Source organism: Primulina eburnea, chromosome 6, assembly GCF_022965805.1.
Source record: "Primulina eburnea isolate SZY01 chromosome 6, ASM2296580v1, whole genome shotgun sequence".
Classification (NCBI taxonomy): domain Eukaryota; kingdom Viridiplantae; phylum Streptophyta; class Magnoliopsida; order Lamiales; family Gesneriaceae; genus Primulina; species Primulina eburnea.
The window spans coordinates 2,362,930-2,371,607 of NC_133106.1; the positions used below are offsets into that span (position 1 = coordinate 2,362,930).

Here is an 8,678-nt window from a genome sequence, read left to right on the forward strand (position 1 = left end):
ATAGAGGATATAAGAACTCTTCGGTTGTTATTAAAGACAAGTCATTATTTGAATTTGGAAAAGACTTATGTTGTACCGTCTTTTCGACAAAATTTAATTTCAATTCATGTTTTAGACAAATTTGGTTATTTTTGTTCATTTGGAAATAATAAATTTAGTCTTTTCAAGATTCAAATCTCATTTGTACCCGTTCCTTATCCTTATAGGACAACCTATATTTATTGGATACTACTGCTTAATTTAATAAAACCTTGCACACAATTTCACGTGGTAAAAAACGAAAATTAACTCATAATTTCTCGTGGAACTTGTGCAGCCACGAGACACAACAGTGACACTTTTTCTCTTACCCTTTATATACAGTTCTTGAGTTGCACTTATCTCTTGCAGATAATAATCAAATATATGTTTTATTTTTAAGACAACACTATGATTCATAACCATCGTTTAGTTATTTTCTATAATTCCTAAGAATATTGTTTCTTAGTTTTTTTGATCTTTTTGTGATATTATAGTTGCCTATGAGCCATAGGTTATTTTAACTGGTAATAAAGAGACTGTTGCTTTGGCATTGAAGAATATCGAAAGGTTCCGAACTGATCTTCTGAGTCGAGAGGGTATTCTGGTTCCTATCATATGGGGTGAAGGGAAAGAATCGAAATTTGCAAAGAAAGGCTTTGGTCTTTCTCCAAAGGCAGGTGCATCTCTTCCATCTATTGGGGTAAGGTGACGAACTTCTTGTGTATAATTTTTGCAAGCCATGGCTAGAAGTTCATAAAATTATCTTTGATTTATGTGACATGTATGCGTTTGTGTTACACAAACTTGTTATTATTTGAGCATCTATTGTAAAATAAAACATATAAGTTGCTCGGCTTTTTGTATATTTAACAATAACTCAGACCGTTGATACAATCTGCTGGTTTCTTGGCAGGAAGAATTTGATAACAAAACCCAATCTATAGTAGCAAAATCAAAACTCAAAGCTGAGATTCGATTCAAGGCAGAAGGGGTTTCACCGGTTGAATTAGAAGGGTTGATAGACGACATTAACCTTAAATTCGTTTTCTTTATTTCATAAACATAAATATGTACATACAAATAATTATAATTTGTCACTAGGATAAGTTTTCCTCTGATTATCTCATTACCAGGTGGATCAGGGATCAACAGAAATCTAAAGGCATAACTCTCAGCAAATGTTATTTAATGATGGGGTCGGTGACAGACAATAAAATTGAATTGACTGAATTTGTTGATTAAAAATAGGTTGGCAAAGTTGGAATTTTTGACTACGGAAAAATTGTTCAGACGGAATGCGTTTTATACGCGGTTTCACACCTCGAAATTCTACTATAAATAGGTGTCTCATTCCTTCATTTCAAATCATCACTTCTTCGAGTTTTCTCTCATACTATAGCATTTGAGTGCTTAGTTCTATAATATTTGTGAGGTGTTTGTTCTCATGTATTAAGAGATTGTGTGTTATCTTTGGAAACACAGTGAGTGGTTATACACCGTAAAATATTATAGTGGAATTCTTTTCATCTTGTCCGTGGTTTTTACCCTTATAAGTTTTAGGGGTTTTTCACGTAAATCTCGGTGTCCAGTTTATTCTTTACTTTCATATTTATTATCTCAAATTACCGCACGTGGGACCAACAAGTGGAATCAGAGCCTTGGTTTAAAATTTCTTAAAATTTTGAGTATGCTCTGTGGTTACAGCCTAAACTGATCTTCCACATCAGAAAATATTTTTTCGTATTTTTTATTAATGCGAGATTATTTTGTTCATTCTATTAAATTGTTGTAGACATAATGGCGGACAGGTACGATATAGCAAAGTCCAACAAAAGCAATTTTATGCTGTGGAAAATAAAGATACAAGTAGTTTTAAGAAAGTAGAATTGCTTGACAGCTATTGGAGATAGATCGGTGAAAATTACGGATGATGGAAAGTGGAATGAGATGAATGAAAATGTTGTTTCCAATTTACACTTGGCTATAGCAGACAAAGTATTGCCAAGTATCTCTGAGATAAAACAAAAAACGTTATCTGGGATACTCTGACAAAGATGTACGAGGTCAAGTCCCTACACAACATGATTTTCCTAAAGAGAATGCCTTATACTTTTCGGATGGCGGAACCCTCATCGATGACCGACCATATCAACACACTAATATTCTATTTGCCCAACTCACTTCCATGGGGCATAAAATAGGGGAAAATGAACGTGCGAAGCTTCTACTTCAAAGTCTACTAGATTCATAAGATCAAATTATCATCAACATTACCAACAGTATTCTTATGGGCTTTCTAAAATTCGACGAAGTTTTAACTGCGATTCTCGGAGAAGAAAGCTGGCGCAAGAATAAGGAAGATAAGTTGGTAACATCAAAGCAAACAGAGGCTTTACCAATGATAAGAGGAAGATTTATGGACCATGACTCCAATGGGAGCCAAAGACGATGTAGATCAAAGTCAAGAAGTAAGAAAAAAATATTTACTGCTTTAAATGTAGCGGTAAATGGCACTTCAAGAAAGAGTATACGAGTATCGAGAAGAGTTCTCAAGGAAATGTGGCCAGTACTTCTGGCAGTGGTGAAATATTATTCAATGAAGAGGCAACAGTTGCAGAAGGCAGGCACAAATTTTGTGATACATGGATTATGGATTCAGGAGCGACGTAGCACATGACGTCTTGAAGAAAATGATTTGATCATCATGAACCAGTCTCAGGAGGACCTGTATTCATGGGAAAAGATCATGCCTTGGAAATCGCTGGTGTCGGTCTATCAAAATTAAAATGTTTGATGGAACCATTCGCACCATACAAAAGGTACGACATGTGAAGGGACTGAGAAAAAATCTTTTGTCCTTGGGGCAATTGGATGATATTGGGTACAAAACACGGATCGAGAACATGATCATGAAAATTGTGAAGGGTGTGCTTGAGGTTATGAAAGTGGAAAAAGTTGCTGCAAATCTGTATATACTTTTGGGAGAAACGCGCAAAGAGACAGAACTAGCTGTTGAATCAATTGGTTCAGGAGAAGAATTAATAGTGTTATGACATAGAAAGCTCGGGCATATGTCAGAACGAGGGTTGAAAATTCTCTTAGAACGGAAGCTGTTGCCGGAACTTACAAAAGTGTCACTACCCTTTTGTGAGCATCGTGTCACCAGTAAACAACACGGATTAAAGTATGACATTTCTACTACCCAAAGCAAAAGCATATTGGAGCTGATTCACTCGGATGTTTGGCAAGAACCCGTTGATCCCTAGGAGGAGCGAGATACTTTATCTTGTTTATTGATGATTTCTCTAGGAGATGTTGGGTGTATCCAATCAAGAAGAAATCAGATGTTTTTCAGATCTTCAAAGATTTCAAAGCACGGGTTGAACTTGATTCTGAAAAAAAAAAATCAAGTGTCTGAGGACTGAAAATGGGTGAGAATATACCAGTGAAGAATTTGATGCATATGGTCAACATAAATGCATCAAAAGACAATTTACGACGGCTTACACACCTCAACATAATGGAGTGGCAGAGCGCATGAACAAGACCTTGTTGGACAAAACAAGAGCTATGTTGAGGATTGCGGGTCTAGACAAGTCATTTTGGGCGGAAGCAGTCAAAATTTCTTGTTATATTATGAATCTTTCTCCTTCAATGGTGATTGATCTGAAGACTCCGATGGAGATGTGGACCGGGAAGCCGAAAAATTATTATCATTTCCGTACATTTGGAAGTCTTGTGTACGTTCTGTACAATGAGCAAGAAAGATCGAAGTTGGATTCAAAATCCAGAAAATGTATCTTCTTGGGTTATGCTGATGGAGTAAAGGGGTTTTGTTTGTGGATCCTACTGTCCACAAGCTTGTCATCTGCAAAAATTTATCTTTGAGGAAGATAAAGTAAAGGGAGACAAAGGCAAATTGAATTCAGAAACTGCTATATTTCAGGTGGAAAATAAGATGGACGAAGGATAAATTTCTTGTTAAGCAGTACCAGAGCACAAAAAACAAGAGCATGTTGAGTCTGAGGTTTCTAATGTGAGGCAGTCAACTCAAGACAGAAGACCATCAGGTTGGCTTTAAGATTATGTCACTGAAAGTAATATTTCAAATTGTCTATTATCAGAGGATGTTGAGGCATAGAGTTTCTATGAGGCTACTCAAAGCTCGGATGTATCCTTGTGGATGATAACAAGAAGAGTTGGAGGTATTAGACAAGAATAAAACTTGGGATCTTGTTACACTACCACAAGGGAGGAAAGCCATTGGAAACAGATGGGTTTATAAGATCAAGCCTGATGGCAATAACCAAGTGGAGCGGTATCGTGCTAGATTGGTGGTAAAAGGGTATGCTCAGAAAGAAGGCATTGACTTCAATGAAATATTTTCCCCTGTGGTTCGGCTTACAAAAGTCAGAATATTGTTGGCATTATGTGCGGTGTTTTACCTACATCTAGAACATCTAAATGTGAAAACGGCGTTTCTTCATGGAAATCTTGAAGAAGAAATCTATATGCTCCAGCCAGAAGGTTTTGTGGAAAAAGACAAAGAGAATTTGGTTTGCAGGTTGAACAAATCTCTGTATGGTCTCAAACAGGCACCGAGGTGTTGGTACAAGAGATTTGATTCTTATATCATGAGCCTTGGATACAACAGATTGAATGCAGACCCTTGTACATATTTCAAGAGGTCTGGCGATGCTTATATCATTTTGCTGTTGTATGTGGATAACATATTGATAGCAGGCCCCAACAAAGATCAGGTCCAAGGATTGAAGGCACAGTTGGCTAGGGAATTGATATGAAGGACTTGGGACCAGCAAACAAGATTCTAGATATGCAAGTTCACCGAGATAGAAGTAACAGAAAGATTTGGCTTTCCTAGAAAAATTATTTGAAGAAAGTCTTGCAAAGCTTCAGCATGCAAGATAGCAAGCCAATATCAACCCGTCTTCCCGTTAACTTCAAGTTATCCTCCGAGATGTGTCCTAGCAGTGAAGCAGAGAGGATGGAGATGTCTCGAGTACCACATGCATCAGCAGTGAGAAGTTTGATGTTCGCCATGATCTGTACAAGACCGGACATTGCTCAAGCAGTGGGAGTAGTTAGTCGGTATATGGCGAATCTTGAATGAGAGCATTAGAGTACAGTTAAGAGGATCCTTATATACATTAAGGGTACCTAAAATGCTGTATTATGTTATGGAGGATCACACTTTGCACTCAAAGGCTATATCGATTCAGATTATGCAGGTGATCCTGATAAAAAGAAATCTACTAATAGTTATGTGTTTACACTTGCGAGTGGAACAGTAAGCTGGGTTTCAAAAGTGCAAATAGTCATGGCGTTATCTACGACGGAAACGGAATATATGGCAGTTACTCAAGCTTGCAAGGAGGCAATATGGATTAAAAGGTTATTGGAGGAGATCAAGCACAAACAAGATAATGTTCTTTTGTTTTGTGACAGTCAGAGTGCCTTACACATCGCAAGGAATCCAGCATTTCATTCCAGAACGAAACACATTTTGGAGTTCAATTTCACTTTGTTCGAGAAGTAGTAAAAGAAGAAAGCGTAGATATGCAGAAAATCAATACAAAAGATAATATAGCTGATTTTCTGACCCAGCCAGTGAACACTGATAAGTTTGATCGGTGTAGATCCTCAAGTGACCTAGCAGAAACGTAAGCAACATGTAATGGCAAGATTGAAAAGATGTGTTGAGATATGTTTAATTTCCAATCAAATCTCCAAGTGGGAGAAACGTCAGCAAATGTTATTTAATGATGGGGTCGGCAAATTGGAATTATTGACATACAAAGAATTTAATTGGCTGAATTTGTTGAATAAAAACAGGTTGGAAAAGTTGGCATTTTTGAAAAAGGAAAAAAATGCTCAGACGGAACGCGTTTTATAAGCGGTTTCACACCTCGAAATTCTACTACAAATAGGTGCCTCATCCCCTCATTTCAAATCATATCTTCTTCGAGTTTTGTCTTATACTATAGCATTGAGTGCTTAGTTCTATAATATTTGAGAAGTGTTTGTTCTCTTGTATTAGGAGAGTGTGTTCTCTTGTGAAACACAGTAAGTGGTTGTACACCGTAAAATATTAAAGTTGAATTTTTTTTCATCTTGTCCGTGATTTTTACCATAATAATATTTAGGGGATTTTCCACGTAAATCTCGGTGTCCAGTTTATTTTTTATTTTCATATTTATTATCTCACATTACCGCACGTGGGACCTACAATAACTCTCGTTGAAGATGTTTACATAGTTCTTCGTCTAGATGGGTATGTTCGAAAATCTGAATGGATTAAATCATCCATATGTTGATTTTAACGTAAAGAATTTGACTAATTCCACAATTACATAATTTCCATTTTTGTGGTTAAATCTGCAATGATTAAGCTAATGTTGTCATCTTCAAAGAAGATTACACGACATTGTGATGAGGTTTGCCTCTCATTATTTTGTCTGCCTGATTGACAAGAAATTGTGAAGGAGTTTCCACCCATGGAAGCATATTTTAGCAAGATTGATAGATGAATGAGTGTTATTGAATTGAGAGAAAAAAAGAAGAAGAATACTTTTCACTTATTTTAATATTTACGTTTAATATTCATCTTTCTTTTTTTGGGTTACCTTACCTTATCTTAATTCTTATAGTATGAAATACAGTACAAAATATAGTAGAGTTCTTGTGATCCGAGGGAGGTTTTAGAAACTAAAAGAGCCCAATGGAAAATGGAAATACAAAGCCATTCGGAAAAAAAACTCAAAAATATTTCATTGAGTTAATTAATAGAATTAGAGATGTTAAAACGAGTTAGTCGATTTACTATAGCAAGCAACAACCTGCCATCAAATGGGGTCGTAAGATGATCCGCCAATTTTTATTTGACGGGTTGTTAAAATCTTAACACAATCAATCATCATGAGGGTGAGAAATTAAGAGTATATTGAATTTATGAAGTCTAGAAAAACTAAATAAATAATGAGTAAAAAATATTTTGATACACGAACTATTGATAAATTAGTACATGAGAAATTGAAATTGGGTTAATGGGTACATGATTAAACTAGAAAGTCAATAATTTGAGTATATTTCATTCTCCCTAAGCTCATGACTGATATATGACCTAACAAGTCCATGTGCAACCGTTCTAAGCTTCGGGTTGATGAGTTACATCATTTGTTTTTAAAAGATGACCTAACTTGCTTACCAAACTGATACGCTGAACAGACTTTATCTTTGGAGAATTCAATTTTAAGCGGACCATTAACTAAATCATTCTTGATCGGATCTGCAATGACTCTGAAATTTAAATTACTTAACCTCTTATGCCACAACCAATTCCTTGGTAAGTTGGAAGCAATGAAGCACAATGGTTTACTAGGTTGAGTAGTCCAACTGATTTTGTATATGTTGTCACACCTGTCACATGTCATCATAATGCATCCAAAAATATCTTTGATAGTACGGACATGCTTACTAAACTCAATTAAATAATCATGATCACAACTGACTTACGTTGATCAAATTATATTTCATATTTTCAACAAATAATATGTATTTAATGATAATTTTACCATGGATAAGCTTATCTGTAATGACCCAAGGCTATCCCGATCTTGGGCTCTGACTATGGGCTCTCTCTGGAACTCTAGACTCTTCCCTCACGGGCTTTCCATAGGCATCGTTACTCATAAGCTACTCCAGCCCATGCACTGGAGTTTGTACCTCCCTAGTAGCTCAATTGGTACCAGGATTGTGCTATGTACCTATATATCCATGTTGTCTTAGGTTCGATCCTGGGGAGGTACAAACTCCAGTGCATGGGCTGGAGGAGTTTTATGAGTAACCCGTACGACGCCTATGGAAAGCCCGTGAGCTAGTAGCTCATTTGGTACCAGGATTGTGCTAAGTACCTATATATCCATGTGGTCTTAGGTTCGATCCTGGGAAGGCACAGACTCCAGTTCATGGGCTGGAGGAGTTCTATGAGTAACCCGTACGGCGCCTATGAAAAGCCCGTGAGGGAAAAGGCCCCATAGAGGGAGCCCAAGATCGGGATAGCCTTGGGTCGATCGGGGCAGTGGGCCGTATGGGCGGTCCACTGGGCCTGTAATGGGTCGTTACATTATCATTACCCATAGTTCTACCTTGATAAGTATCTCCAAATGTGATCTTGAGTCCAGTAAATTGAATCAGTTTTAATAGTAGTTTAGCTTCACTGGTCATATGCCTTGAATATCTATTATCCAAGTACCAAACTGACTCCTTGATTTGTTCAGTTATCGTGCTCTGAAATCACAAATTACGAATAACTCTTGGTATCCATACTTACTTTGGTCCAGACGGGATTAGTCTTTTTGGAATCCAAACTTGGATCAGTTTAACTGACCGACCACTTTTTGTGTTTCAAATACGTTGTGCACGTGCATGTGTGTGGTGTGTTGTGTACGGTAGAAACTATATGTTTTTTACCCTTTTCAACTTCATTGGCCAGCCTATATCATTTCTGGACAGGTTTGTTGTTAAAGTATCGGTTATATTTGTCTTTAATCGAGTTATGCCTAGCTAGGCAGGTTTGAATGGGCTCCCAGTCTAGCTTAACATTGAAACTCCCAGGCATGTAACCAACACCAAACTTT

The 8,678-nt window shown here is 36.9% G+C and overlaps 1 long non-coding RNA gene across 1 annotated transcript; it reads left to right on the plus strand.

The window, feature by feature from the left end:
* Window positions 1-535: 535 nt before the first annotated feature.
* Window positions 536-1,192, plus strand: LOC140833754 (uncharacterized). Its single transcript, XR_012118555.1, has 3 exons — window positions 536-721; window positions 935-1,035; window positions 1,155-1,192. It is a non-coding gene; the product is annotated as an uncharacterized lncRNA (long non-coding RNA).
* Window positions 1,193-8,678: the final 7,486 nt, after the last annotated feature.